The sequence below is a fragment of the Protopterus annectens genome, chromosome 7.part0, assembly GCF_019279795.1.
Source record: "Protopterus annectens isolate FY-2018-M chromosome 7.part0, PAN1.0, whole genome shotgun sequence".
Lineage (NCBI taxonomy): Eukaryota > Metazoa > Chordata > Ceratodontiformes > Protopteridae > Protopterus > Protopterus annectens.
The window spans coordinates 231681800-231697883 of record NC_056739.1 but is presented as its reverse complement, the minus strand read 5'-3'; the positions used below and the strand labels follow the sequence as shown (position 1 = coordinate 231697883).

The 16084-nt window shown below is 37.2% G+C and overlaps 1 protein-coding gene across 1 annotated transcript in view; it reads right to left on the bottom strand.

Annotated features, from left to right (window-relative positions):
• Positions 1-13076, bottom strand: part of LOC122806371 (NACHT, LRR and PYD domains-containing protein 14-like) — a 549548-nt gene extending 536472 nt beyond the window's left edge. Inside the window, exon 1 of the mRNA XM_044076722.1 lies at positions 12636-13076. The gene's annotated coding sequence lies outside the window, so the exon portion shown is untranslated. The remainder of the gene's footprint in view (positions 1-12635) is intronic.
• Positions 13077-16084: the final 3008 nt, after the last annotated feature.

Here is a 16084-nt window from a genome sequence, read left to right as displayed (position 1 = left end):
CTCCAGGTACTCCAGTTTCCTCCCACATTCCAAAGACATGGAGTATGTGGATTGGGCACTCTAAAATTGACCATAGGTGTGAGTACGTGCGAGTGATACAGATTAATTACTGTGGCAGAGCTAGCCACCTGGCAGTGTAAAACTTGGCTTGAGATGATTGTCACTGTTGAAAGTGACACCCAGAACACATGTACACAATGGGAAAAGGGGTTGAGAATGAATGGATGAGAAAGAGTAACTCAACAATTTCAAGGTCACACTTCCACAGACTATACGTACGTCCTCACAGCACAGATTGCAAAACAGGCACTCTGAAGGAGACAAGCTTCTTGCAAAATTCTCACTGGTTAGTTTATATTTGTTACCAGGTAAAAACTTCAAGGTGTTGAGGCAAACTGAGCTTTACCGACATCCTTGAGTCACAACAGGATAATGGAATGGTTCCACTGAAATTACAATGGTTGGATTACTTAGGTTTCTCTTCCATCATTAAGATCATTGCTCTGACCATATGTAGAACACTGTCCAAAGAGGTGTTGCCTTTAAGAGGAAACAAAATAATAAAGAAATTTTAAGGAGTGTGTGACACTGCCAGCCCATCTATCTGGAATTTTGTAAATAATTCTACGTCATTTATGAATACTGATATGATGTATATAGAACTGTATGTTATGTACTGAGCTTCAAGAATGCAACCACAGCATACCCTTAACTTACAAAACTTTAAGAAAATAACGTTGAAATCAATTAAGTGCTTTATGATGTGCTATAAAGTTAGTTTCAATGCAGCAAGCAGATACAATCTGTAGAACTAGAAGTTGTTCTATTGACTTGAAAGAAACTTAATTACTAGGTTTAAAATGTAAAATGTTTTATGGCTGTATGACTTCCTAGCAGCTGCACACCTGAGAGATATGTATATCTAACACAGAGATGTTAAGTTTCTGTCTAGCCTGGGAAGTGGTCAGATGACAGAGTGATGTCATCCAAGTTAACCCAGCAGTAATATTTGATACTGATTTAAGAACTCTTTCAGAAAGAGATTGTGCATTTTGTATTTTGTCTTTGACCTGGAAATATCCACTCATCATCGCATCTGCACTTGCTTGTAAATAAGAATTAGGGCATTGTATATATTTTAGATATAGATAGAAATATAGTAAAGATTAGTTTAGATGGTTTCTGTATTTAATTCATACTGTCTTGCAATGTTGTTTTAAAATATTTCCTGTGATTCTAAACTCTGAAGTAACTGTTTTTGTACAACTGTAAAAACACACAAACACTCCTGTGGAAGGCTTGCACAAGTTTACTAGCTATGCCCCCTTCTTCCCAGACTATAAAGTAGTTATCACTGCCACCAACCCCTACTTAACAGCTACTATAAGGCCCTTACAAAGGGTGTCCAATCCTACTGTGTAATTTTACTATTATCCAAATGGTAGTTTTGATCAAGTGCCAGGCTATTTAGGAGTGACCTGTACAGTGTCACCAAATACATATGCAAGTACTCTCAGAGCTTAAATATGTCTCACAGATATCACCCACAAATATAACTTTAAATATATTTAATAATGAATAATAAAAGAACAAGGCAATACTCAGAAAACAAACACAGTTACTTCAGAGTTCAGAATCACAGGAAATATTTTAAAATAATATTGCAGGACAGTCTCATATAAACACAGAAACCATCTAAACTAATCTTTACCTAATTCCTATATATATCTAAAAGAGATATTATGCCCTAAGTCTTACTTACAAGCAGGTGCAGATGTGATGATGAGTGGATGTTTCCAGGTCAAAGACAAAATACATAATGCATGGTCTCTCTCTGAGAGAGTTTTTAAATCAGTATCAAATATTACTGCTGGGTTAGCTTGGATGACATCACACTTTGTCACATGTCTTCAGTTCCCAGGTAAACAGAAACTTAACATTTCTGTGTTTGAAATACATACCTCTGAGATGTGTACCTGCTAGGAAGTCATAAAGCAATAAAACATGACATTTTAAACCTAGTAATTACTTTTCTTTCAAGACAATATACACACTTCTAGCTCTCGACATTGTGTCTGCTTGCTGCATTGAAACTAATGTTTATAGCACATTGTAAAGCACTTAATTTCAACTTTATTTTCTTGAAGTTTTGTAAGTTAATTTTCTATGTTCCAGCAGAGTATGCTGTGGTTACATCCTTCAAGCTCAGTACATGACATATGTAGTTCTGTATAAATTATATCAAAATTCCCAAATGACATAGAATTATTTACAAAATTCCAGATAGCTGGGTGGCAGTGTCACAGAGTGTAAAGGAAGTGCTCAGTATTTTGAGGACACTAGATGAGAAGTGGTACAGTGAGAAGCTTCTGGAAATTGCTTTGATGTTACTAGAGGAAGGGGGCAGTCATATGATGTGCATTTGAAATAGTATAAAAACAATGTCAATGAGTTGACCTGAAAAGAAAGGAATGATATAGTAGGGGAGGCAAGTGCCAAGCTGAGGAAGAAAATTTTAATATGAACATAAAGAGAAACTATTACTTTAACTTAGTTATTTGGATAAAGAGGACAAAGACTGTAGATGCACTGAAACTTTCAAGAAGCATGTGGTGTAATTATGAAATGGAAGATTAAGTAGAGGTTTAAAGCAGTGTATTGGCAGATTCAGAAAAACAGAAGTCTGGGAGGGAAACGGTTTTCATCTATAGTCCTGTTTATGTAATGTGCAGGATGTTTGATAAACCAAGCATGGAGCACATCTGTTATATGTTAACAATATGCATGTGCATCAATAGAATGAGATTTTAAACAGAGGTCCCATCTGCTTCCATTAGTGTAATAAAGCCCCTGGCACTTATCAAAAAGAGAGGGGAAGTTTCAAGATGCCCTTGGCCAAATTTCCTCTAGTAGTAGAATGCCACCTTGGGTCTCACCAGAAAATGTGTCACTGGCATAATGACTACCCCAATCAAACATGAATGAGTAAATAAACCTCAGACTTAGGAGCCTACATGTTGGAACCACCTTGTCTGAAACAGAATATTATACTGACAGCTTACTGGTTGACTCTGTGTCATCTACTTCCAATATATGGTATGTTCCCCAACTATTCCAAAATATGGGCAATTTCATAATATTCCAAGATAACTTCACCAGGAATAACATTTCACCTTGTGAATTTTGAAAGTTGTTAGGTCAGTAAATAGAATTTTGTAAAAGGCTAGTCCATTTGGGTGTCAGAGCCACCAGGTTCTTAAGGATAGAGTATGTTTATAAGAAGTATTCCTAATCATTCGTCAGCATTGCTGACACATTGCTTGTGGAGTCATCAAAGGTATATGTGTTCTGACAGCCAGCAAACAGCTTGGCTCACCAAATAGGATGCCATTAGGTATTACACAGGTATGCCAAGCCAGCTGTGTGTGCACAGTTGCAGTACTTTAGCACCAGCAGGAGAAGGAATATTTAGAATCCAGTGATGCACTTCCCTTGTAGGACTGCAACAGCATGCTCAGCAGAATTGACAAGAATAAGTGGTTCTCTCAGTAGAGAAATAGTTAACCCCCTACCAAAGGACTAGCAATCTGCCAAACTCCCTGCTACCTGACTTACTCTTACTGAGGAATGGAGAGCTGGTTAGGAATCCTAGCCAGTGACAAATTAGCTATATGGCTCTTGCCCAGCCATGGCACTCCTGATTCCCATAGTCCTGGAAACAGAAACCAGCAGAGTAACAGTACTGGAGCCATACAACAATGTCTGGGATGAGCAGAAAAAAAGGGGGGGTGTCTTTGTCCTGCCCCATGAGAGTTTCAACAATATTGGTATCCATCAAATGAGTCATCTCTGAAAAGCATTTTGTCAGGCTGGTTACCACACAGGCTTCATGTTCATTACTACCAGTAGAGTAGAATGTGTGAAAACAGCAATACAAAAGCAGAGTATTGTGTGTGAGAGTGACAAAGGTCTTTACCAGTGCAATGCACAGTGTAGTGGCTATTCACTCATGTACTCATGCTATAATGCATGGTCATTAGTAGTGAATGAGGACGGTGATAAAACACCTAGTGCAGATGTACCATGGGCATCCTGTAGCAGTAACTTTCATTAGAGTGCATGGCAATAGCAATGCATGCACATTGTTTTATTCTACAATGACAACTTTATGCACCTCAGGAAAACTAGGGGAGCTGGCGTATATCCCAACATTCATAGGGCACAAGATAGAGAAATTATGCTTTGATATCATACCAACTTTGTTGTAATTGAAAACATGTGCCTACATATGCCAAACATTAACATGCCATTGAAGCATTAGTCATGTAAAGGCTAAATATTCAGACAACAGTAAATCAAAGTTGCAGGCACTGTACAGGAATATTATACAGATGCTGCATGTTGTGCAGTAAGATGCGTGTCCTGTTATAGTTTCACAACTTCAGTACGAATCCCTAAAAATTACATATGAGCCCTGTGACATAACAGTGACTTGTGAAATGCAATGGTACACCTGAAACACATTTGATGCATGGAGGCAAGCTTCTTATATCATCTTCATCCCTACTACTTACTTATATTAACTCTAAAATCTGTGTATATTGGACTAGACTGAATATTCCAAGATACAGCAATTTCATCTTTAAAGTGCTGCTGTTCTGAAGATCACATTTACTGTCCCTGAACGTACATCAGGAGCCTTATCACCCAGAACACTGAGGCAGAATCATTTTTAAGCAAGCATCCTGACTGGCATAGCACACCACAGGTGCACAAAAAGTTGGGCACAGAATTACACAGCAGCTATAGGTGAAATATGTTAAAAGAAAGAACTGGAGTTCTAGTATTGTCTACATCTGTACAGAAACATGTGCCATGTGTTATAATGACTCTTTCTCTCTCCAAAGTCATTCACTTATCTGCCCTGCCATTCATATGATGCTGTTATCATTAACAGAGCAGGTCCAAATGCAGGCAGTGTATTCTTATACATTTTGTATGGGACCTTTGTCAGCAAACACAATGAGATGATTCTTCAGTGAAGGTTTCACATAGTGCACCCTAATCAATACCTGTTCTAACACTTTGTATCAGTTCTGTCTCTTGCCTTTCATAGTAAAGAATGAAATGGACATTCATAGTCTATTTCCATGAGTTTGCTATTCATCTTCTAGACAGCTCTGCCCATTATGGCCTCTCAGTCTCTGCTCTAAGCTTTAAATGGTGACTGTATCCTTGCAGTTTCCACATGACTGATGTTGGGTGTAGTGACTGTTAACAGTACATATTGAGCAACTCTAGACCTGTATAGTTCATTCAAGAAAGATTGTAAAGAGGAATAAAATGGACTATGAAACTATGTGACCCTCAGCAGGATAGGCAGTTGTCCCATCCCAGCAAATTGAATAATATGTCTAAATTATGGAATCTTTACCATGGATACTATACAAGAAGAAGCTTATTGACCCATGTGTGTTGGCATGTGATCCATCATCCAGAAAAATTACAGTACATGTGAGCGCGTGAACAACTTTGTACGTCACCTGCATAACTTTTACCCCCAGACTTCATTCAGTCACTATCGTGAGATGACTCAGTAGACTGAGGTGACACCTGAAAGCTGTGCACCCCTTAATTTCGCACACTGGTAAGACACGCCTATCCCCGTCTGCCTTCTGCATGATGCACACTACTTACTGCATACAGCTTAGATATATCTATATCTATATATATATATATATATATATATATATATATATATATCTATATATATCTATATATATATATATATATATATATATATATATATATATATATATATATATCTATATATATCTATATATATATATATATATATATATATATATATATATATCTATATCTATATATATATATATATATATATATATATATATATTTATTAATATATATATATATATATTTATTTTTATATATATATATATATATATATATATATATTTATTTTATATATATATATATATATATATATATATATATATATATATATGTATTATATATATATATATATATATATATATATATATATATATATATATATATATATATATATGTATGTATATATATATATATATATATATATATATATATATATATGTTATATAGTAACAAATTACTACCACTAGTTAACTAACTAACAAACTACTATCTAAAAAGGTATAAGAAAAAACGTCTAGAATATCTGTAGGTAGAAGTGGGGGGGGGAGTTTAACACTAACAAGTTTTCAAGGAAATCGGGAGGGTTAACTAAGAAATCTAGAGTAATAGGATTACTAACTATAATCTAAGCCTTAAACTGAAGTCAAACAACTCTAAGAAAATAGCTAATTAAATAGAAAAAAATTGAACAATATGACCTGAGCCAGGAAACGCAACCTCGTAGTAGAAGTGGCAAACGAGATCTGGGGATCTGGCACCAGGCTTTGTGGGATATGGGGAGGCCTCGAGCCAGTAAATAGCTCTTGAGCTTTAGAAGATGGCTGAGTAGAGTCCCAACCAGCAAGAATGAAGGTGAGATAGACAACTTAACATCAAATGAGATCAAAGAGATGAATTTCCCCCAGGGATCACTAATACACTTTCTGCATGTATGCACGAGCACAAAAAGGAAACAGTTTCCCCAGACGCCTAAATTGCACTACCCAAGTAAACAGAATTAAGAAAAACATCATTACCTAAGCTTAAAAGCATTAAAAATAGCTACATTATTAGACAGGATGTCTTTGCTCTTATGTGCTGACATATGAGAACTACTGAGGCAACATACATGGACAATTCAGGAAGGCTGTTTGGTGACAGTTTTTTTTTTTTAGAAAGCAATTACTTACCACAAGTCAGTACATGTAAAGCTGGTGTGAAAATGAAATAACAGTTCTGTACGAGTATATTTTGAATGGAATAGACTTCCTTCACACAAGTATTCATTTTCCAAGCTGAAAGTTTTGTAGATATCAAACCTAGGTCCAGCAAACATATGTTATTGACAGAGCATTGCTTCAGAATATTATGGGTTGTATTGACAGCAGTATAACACTTCACTGATTTTGGTGGAACAGATTATATGAGTATGTGGCAGAAATTAGCATTTTGCAGTCTACGTGTGCATATTATATGGTACCACACTATCATTAAAAAGGAGGAAACAGACTACTGCAGTGTTACAAAAGGTGTCATTCCAGCTACCAATACGTACTATAACAAATTATTCATTTGGTATACATGGCTTCTATTCTTTAAGCAGACTCTTTCATCAGTGAAAGTATTATTTTCTTAGAAAAGCCCTCTGGGACCCTGGGAGATGATTTCGGGATCTGCAACAGGGCTTTTATATAAAAATTTATGAGAGTCGAGAACACGGTAATACCTGTCTGGTTTAGCTGGTGCAGGAGGTAAAGAGTCTGGATTAAGACTAGATTCAGTGATAACATCATCCAAAATGTCTAAAACTGGAGGAATTGCAAGGGGCCTGTGCTGAAGCAGGAGAAGAAATTCACGGAGTCTTTTCTTTGAGTCAGAATAATCCTGGCCTTCCCAGTGGAAGTGCTCCCTCTTGGTGTGTAAAGTTTCCCCAATAGAGTAGTCTTCAGGGGGAAATGCTGAAGGAATGGATTCTTCAGCATCGGAATTTCAAAGGAGGAAAGGAATAATCCTGGTCCTCTGAGGAAGCTGAGGAAATGGAAGCTTGGTCAGAGGAAGGGTAATCCTCCTCCAGTCTAGGCCTTTTGTCAGGCGGGGGATGGGAACCCCTGATAAGAGTAATCAAATCCTCAGCCATCTTAAGCATCTATTTCTTAGGCATAGGGGCCTGTGCAGGGGTCTGCGGACCCTCTTTCCTAACTTTTAAGGGAGCTTTAAGTTTAGCATAGGACTTAATAGTGAGAGTCGTCGGTCTGAAGACACCTTCCAAAGCCGGAGGCCTGTCCCCAACATCTGGATCACCATCAGGGTTGGCGTCCATTGGGCCTAATGGAACCAGCTCCTGAGGCCCAGTTATCTTGGTCTGGGAGGTCGTTTGAATTTCTAGATCAGCAGTAGTCAGGGGCTACATAGATGCCTCGCTGAAAACTGGAGAACCGGCGACAGGCCTTGCTGAAGCCTCAGTATCTGGTCTGGGCCTCGGTTGCCTATTGTTATCCTTGCGTTTTTTAAGCATTCTGGATGTCGGTTGTTCCGACGGCATGCTGTAATTAAATTTTCTTCCAAAATAATGTCGGGCGAAATCTGCTCGGCATTTAATTGTACGTTTGTTAAACCTAGCACAAAACCGACAACCACTGACATCGTGGTCTGGGCCTAGGCAAGGAATAAAATAAGAATGAAAATCCTTATGAGGTATTTGCTTCCCACAAGAAATGCAATTATTAACTTTGTCTGACATCGGTCTGAGGCAAGAAAAGTTTCTCCAATGAGGTAATTAGCTTTATAGAAGACTTTGGTCTGAAATTCGATACGAAAATCTCAGGAGTTGACTGACCAGCACTTGCGAACTGCTTCTGCTTCGGGCACCGCACGGCAAGAAAGACTGAAGAAAGTGGTGTTGACTGCCTCTTTTATACCCCTGGCGCACTGACGTCAGGGAAGAAGCGACGACAACTGACGCCGGACCAAGACGTTGGGATTCGGCCGACTGCAGGACTGCCTGATGACAGGATAACCCTACTGTGATGACTGCAGCAGTATAACACGATGAACATCAATATTGTATGCAAGTTATTTTGGTCATACAGTGACATCAGCTAAAACTTCATGTCCTTTCTCCAAACTCTGGTATTTCTTTTCCTACAGGCATGCTTTACTGGTACCCTTTGAATGGACTTATCAATGGAGTTTTTAATTTAAATAAATGTTCTACCTTTGTTGGTTGCATGCATAGGTTGACAACATAAAACTATGCTGGCCTATAAGCAGTCTAATAAGGATGTCTTTATATGCTGTTCTACACATAAAGCAAACAGTAATCTGCTCTAACAAACTGTAATTTGAATTATTAATACAAACATTATGCCTAAGAATGAATATTAAAGCAAACAGTAAGTTGAACCTACATTATTAATGTAAACAGCGTGCCAAGTAGGAAATGTTAAATTATGCAAATGAGGCTCTAAATATAGATAACTTGTCTCTCCATCTAATCTAGAACAAACAATGTCTCCCTACTGTGCTGAAAGATTAAAGGCAGCTTTCAGGAATAATTAATAAGCACTTCAACTGTAAGTGCACTTCTTGTATTATGTATGGATTTAGGTAACTAAAACATCTCCCTACGCCTGTTTACCCCTTAAGCTAGCTTATTCCCCGGCCAGGGTTGAAGTCTGACCAGACATTTTTAGAGAAGGGGTCTTGCTATCCAGTCTGTGGGCCAGATCTCATTCATCATTTACCTGACTGCTCTCATTATCCAGTTTAGGGTTATTAGAGAGCTGAATTCTACCACTGCACTCAGTGGACATATACATGCATGTGTGAACACCATGACACACACAGACATGTACACACACACACAATCCTATGGATGATATGTATGATCACCAATTTAACTGCATCATGTCACCATGTATTTGGGATGTGTGAGGAAATCAGACCACCTAGAAAAATATGCAGATACATGGAGAACATGCAGACTCCACAGAGAAGGCATCTCAACTAAGAACCAAAGCAGAAGACCACAAACTGTGAGGTGGTGATGTTAGCCACCATGGCACAGGTTGTTAACTTCTGGGCTTTGTATGTTTATTGTGGTGATGGGGGTACAGTTTTCAGAAGACTCATAATACTAACATAATGTAAGAATTCAAGTGATGCAGAAAGCTGGAGAATAAAAGGAAAGACATTAAAAAGGAAACTGGAAAATAATCTGTGGAGCTTGCACCTTAAAAAATTAGTACATTTCACTGCAGATAACTCCAAATTATGTAATGAGACAGAAACTATGATGAATTTGTTGCTGTAAGGAATTTAATTAGCTTGGCAGGAGCAAGGCAGTTAATGCAAATCTGGACTATCTTTTAGGTTGATGTGTATGTTCTCCACTCCCCTGTAAGTCTTCAGAACTAATGGGTGGCCTTCTAGAAGAGTATGGGGTTATTTAAGGATTTCTGCATATGAGTTCAAAGAGGTGTACATTTGTCGCACTAGCATTACCTTCACAGTCTCTTTTAGAACCTTATAAACACAACTACATTCTTTTGTGATGTCCACAGCAATAACAGTGCTGTTTAATTCATACTTAATGACTATGCTTTATAAAGTTCCTTACTTGGCCTGCTTTGTCTTAACTGGCTAACTTTTAAATCTCATTGAGGCACTGTACAATTGCTCTTCAAGTGGGAGAGACTGAATTAAGTCCAACTGCCAATAACTATGTACATAAGATTTATATCAAATTCTTATCAATTGGCTGATGTTCTTTCCAAGAAAAAAAAGATGTTATTTGGACAGGATGTAGAGAACTGACTGCATCACAGACACAGAAATCTGTGACAGCTGACTAAAAAAAACAAAACAAATGTGTATGGACTACTGAATAGAAAGATTACTTCCATGCTGTTAGCAAAAGACCACTTTTGTATGTAAGAACATTTTACCACACAGCTTAGTAAGTAGTAGGCATGTACTTTTAAGGTAGAATAACTTGATTTTAGATGAAATGAATACTAACGGTAAGCTTTATAAACTGCAGCCTGACCCTGCATTTTACAAGGATACCCTGAACACTCTAATACGGACCTTGCGCAATCATGCAATGCAATGTAGTGGGTTTGGGAACATTGTATTCAACATTTTCTTAACTTCAACATCACTAAATATAAGTAATGGCATATATTTGTGTCATACTTCTCAACTGTCCAGATTTTTGCTTCACAGTTTTGGTCTGTTTGCCATGAAATTTGTGGTTTTCTGGCATATTGCTGAGGACTAAAAGATACCTAATAGTGAAATTCATTTAAGTTTCAGACTTCATATCCTTCAGAAAAATGCATGTTAATACAAATCTTGTTACTTTAGCAGCTTTCTAAGTTTTTAACAGCAATTTTTAAAATCTGTACCTATTTTGGGCCTTTGCGCCACCCCCATTATTTTAGGCTTTGTTCAGATTTTTACTGCTAAGAGGTTAAGAGATATGACTTTAGTTTGTGATGCCACACCCTTCCAGAAATGTACACTAATACAAAAATATGTTATGCTAGCAATTAAGTTTGTAAGAGCAATATTTAAACATTGTTCCTAAACCATCAAACTTCAAGTTGGTAAATAATAACATACATTTGTGTTTCAGACTTCAAATCCTTCAGAAAATACACAATAATGCAAAACCTATTGTTCTAGCACTTTAATTTCCATTCTCTTTAATTAGAGATGATGTAAGCATTCTTTTAGCAGGCTCCTGATCCAATCCCAGACCAGTAAAAAAAAAAAAAAAAAAAAAAAGATCAGCAGTGACTACAAGTCTATTTGCAGTCTGCACTTGACATCAACAGTGAAGACTTGTATTCTGCACAAGATAAAAAATAAAAAGCTAAGCAATGTATCTTTCTAATTAATTTTTGGTAAAAAAAAAAAAAAAAATTAAAAAAAGGTACTGGTGCTGTCATTGTGGGCACCACATATAAAGCTTGTGACTATCTTCAATACCCCACCCTCTCCACAATCAGAAGCCTTTGGAGCATTTGTGTGAGGCTTATCAGATAATAGAATGAGCAGACACAGACATATGTTGATGTCGAAAGGGGGTGAGAAGTAGCCGGGATAGCAGGAAAAGAACAAAACTAATTGAAAAGGCTTAAAGGGCATATTTACCTTAGTTAAGGTGAAAAAAATAAAATAAAAATAATTTCTCTTAATTTTGTACCCCCTCTAAACCAGTGCCTAGGGTAGATGCACCTTTCACCCCTCCCTTTCTACACTGTTGGTATATGCCATTAATAATAGAAAAAACATTGTAGTGCTTTTCTACTTAGACTGAGTAATGGCTAGCCCATCAGCCAAGTTAACAAGTAGATAGTCACAGCTAATTGTTGGTCTATATAGTGAGAACCTTTGCTGAGCAAACCACTACATCGACAGATTTCTCACAGAGGCAACACAAATGTAGTGCAAACTAAGAAGCAGAACAAAAAAAATGCTCTTTTTCTTGCCCGTCTCTCTCTCTCTCTCCCACACACACACACACACACACACACACACACACACAATATGCGCGATAACACTGTAACTATACATATACTATATTAACTAAAAATATACTTACTGAGACACAAAAATGCCAGCAGTTATACACAATCAGTCATTCGGCAGGAGACTCCACTAGAAACGGCACCAGTCATACACACTCATTCCATACATTCACACACACAATCCGATTTCAGCAGTCTGTGTTTACAACTAAAAAAAACACTCGCACATGCACATTTAGCATTCACAAACACACTCACACTCCGAACTCAAAGTTAACCTGAAGCAGCGTTATCCGAATGAAGCACGTGGCGAGAACACAAAACATAAAACATTACTACTTTCTTTATGCACTTAACTTAATGTAAAAGAGGATTATTAATTCATTTAAAATTAGCCTGAACTACAAATAAAAAAAAACTCACCTTAGCAACAAGTAATAGAGTAGAATTTGCATGCAATGCTTCGGTCCCTCAGTGGAATGAACTTGGCCGAAAACACTTCGAAAGTTAGGGAGTTCCACACAGGGAATACGGGGATTTATTAGGATAATGGAGTGGGCTGGACAAGAAAGCTCTGACATCACCTTCTGGGCGGTTCAAAGCCTACTTCTAAAGACCATGCTAATATGGGAGTGGTGACGTCAATTTGTGGGGGAAACTCCACCGTAACTACTACAAAAGTGTAGTAGTCCTGACGTCAGGATTTAAGAGACAGTTAGTCGGTTTTCAAAGGCGGGACAATTTGCTTTTAAAACGGAAGCTGAAACAGTATGGAAACGGAGGATGGCTAGGAAGAAAACAGCAGAGATAGTATTTTTTAAATAAATGCAGTACAGATTTTATTGTGCTGGATGAAGTAACAGGAATGAAAAGAGAAGGCAGGCTGTGCACTACGATTAAATATCCCATTGTTCTCCTTTAAATAGCCACCTTCAGATGAATATATCCAGCCCTAACCACAATGAATCAGCTATAAATGTTACACCTGTCCTAACATGTGACATGCAGCTGTATATTAATCTGTCACTCGTATACTCAGTGAAAGAAACAGTTTTTTCAGGGTTAAATCTAACAATACTATAAGCCTTCAAGAGATAATTATGGTATTAATGTAATTTGCTGATTTTAAAGAGGTGATAAATCCTAAGGACCAAAATGTAATTAATTAAAAAATTGTGCTTAAGGGTAAAAATGACTCTCAACTACTATTTATATTCCAGTTTATAGAATGCTTAAGAATGCCTTACAAATATCTCTGAATGCATGCAATGCATGGGTTCATTTCATGTATGCATGTCTGACGTGTTAACTGCAGACTTCTTCCTAGTACTTGGTTAGGCCTTATACTTTCAGGAATGTAATATTGCTGTTCTGTGCTGTACAGTGAGTAAAGTTAGCCTCAGGAACAGATGACATTGTTTTATCCCATACATATTAACTTCTAGTATTCAGGCTTGTGAGTAGATTTTGTAATTTAGGCTTCAGAAAACATGTTAACATCATATAAGTCAGGTCCACTGGGAATTTGCTAAAGAAAATTAGGTCTGAGTTTCATTATTTTTCCCCCATGTTTACCATTTGTTTACCAGTATTCAATTGTCTTAATAATTCCATGTACTTTACACCATCACCTTGTAAATCTGTTATATAAAAAAATACATTCCAAATAGCTCTGATTTTTTTTTCAAAAATATTTAGCAACCCTTTTCCAACTCTGCATTCATGTATTTTAACTTAAAAAAGACCTCCCCTGTCACCTAGTCCAATTTACATTTCACTTGCACCACATTCATCAGACATCAAATTTATTCCTTATAAGTATATTTTCACTGGCTGGGCCTTTGGTCCCCCAACCGTCCTACCACTAGCTTGGTTACCAGATTTAATACGTTATTCTGTATTCCTAGCTCTCAATCTAGCTAAATAATGATATAGTAATAACCCACGTCTGGGTGTGGGTAATGCTGGATTTACCCATGGTTGATGTGGTTTTGTCACGAGGGCAAAGCCTGAGTGGCCAAACAAAGACAACCATGGGAAAATCCAGCATTACCCACACCCAGGCGTGGGTTATTGCTATTATACAATGACATTATTTGAAAAAAAAATAATTACTTTTCTTAAACAATGGCATTGTATAATGCCTCCTTGCTGCCCTTCTGCAGCTGTCTGGTATTCTGTGGCAGTTCTGATGTACTGCACATGCGTATGCTTACGCAGTACATCACAGCTGTGGGCAAAAGCAACGGAGAAAGCAAGATCTCCGTTGCTTTTTACAAATTGTCTCGCTATGTTAAAGGAGTTTAACATAGTGAGACAGCTTTAAAAAAAGCAACAGAGAATCTCTGTTGCTTTTTTTAAAGCTGTCTCGCTATGTTAAACTCATTTAACATAGCGAGACAGTTTTGAAAAAAGCAATGGAGAAAGCAAGATCTTGGTTACTTTTTACAAAGTGTCTCTTTATGTTAAAGGAGTTTAACATAGCGAGACAGCTTTAAAAAAAGCAACAGAGAATCTCCGTTGCTTTTTTTAAAGCTGTCTCGCTATGTTAAACCCATTTAACATAGTGAGACACCTTTAAAAAAGCAACAGAGATAGGAAGATCTCCGTTACTTTTTTAAAGCTGTTTCGCTATGTTAAACTCATTTAACATAGTGAAACAGGTTGTAAAAAGCAACGGAAATCTTGCGTTCTCCGTTGCTGTAAAAAAAAAGAGTTATACTAATGGAAAAAGTCCGGGCGACCGGACCTTTTTCCATTACTATAACTCTGATTTAAAACATGCACACTGACCAATCAGCGTGCACATTTTGGAATATTAATAGGGGGTCATTGTATAACTGGCTGTAGTCAATGACTGACTCTGTTCAATCAGTGGTTTTGTCCATTTGATGTTCCCTTCTAGGTGTTGAAAGGAAAGTGTATACTTGATAGTGGAATTTGGTTGTGGCTCTTTTTATTGAGCCTAATGATTCTTTTATTTATTTGCATTTTAAATTTTCTAAATCATGGTAACATTTCATAATTTTATTAGTTTATGGAGGTCTTGTCTCAGATAAAGTTTAGCTGTCTTTTTAACATTTCTTTTGTTTAAGTAAACATAACTTAATCAGAAACACTGAATAAAGTAATGGGTTCAACACATTACTGTAATTACAAATATCGACAAATACAGAGGCAAATGCTAATCATTATAGTTAGTGTTTAGGGATAGTGTTAGTTTAAACATTACATTTAAAGTTGGAGTAATTTATTTTATTTATTTATCATTTGTTGACCGGGAAAGTCTGACTAGGTTCCATGGAGCCTGTTTTCAGCAGAGGCCCGGGAAGAAATGGTCCAGATGCATGTCTTTGGAATGTGGGAGGAAACCAGAGTACCCAGAGGAAACCCACACGAACACAGGGAGAACATACAAACTCCACACAAAAGGCACCCCAGTTGAGAATCGAACCAGAGAACCCCTTGCTGTGAGGCGACAATGTTAACCACTGCACCACTGCGCCCATACATATGTTAACTTTACAAATCCAATCACATACTGAAATTTTACCATATATTTACAAAAATGGCTTACAAATTACCGTATTACAAGAAAAACCTCCCTCTATAAGTAATGCCAAAATCCTTATGTCCAAACTCCAGCTTAATCCACACAAGTCAATCTATATAATCTGCACCTACATTCCCCCTGGAAATAATATCAGTTCCCTAGAAGAGATCCTTAGCTGGCTTTCTATTAGATTTCCAAAAGAAACCATAGTCCTCTGCAATGTCAATATAGACTGGAAAACCTGCACCTCAGTAGCCCCTCCCACCCTCTTAAATCTTCATGGTTTTTTATCAAACCATTCAAGCCCCTACCAGAACCG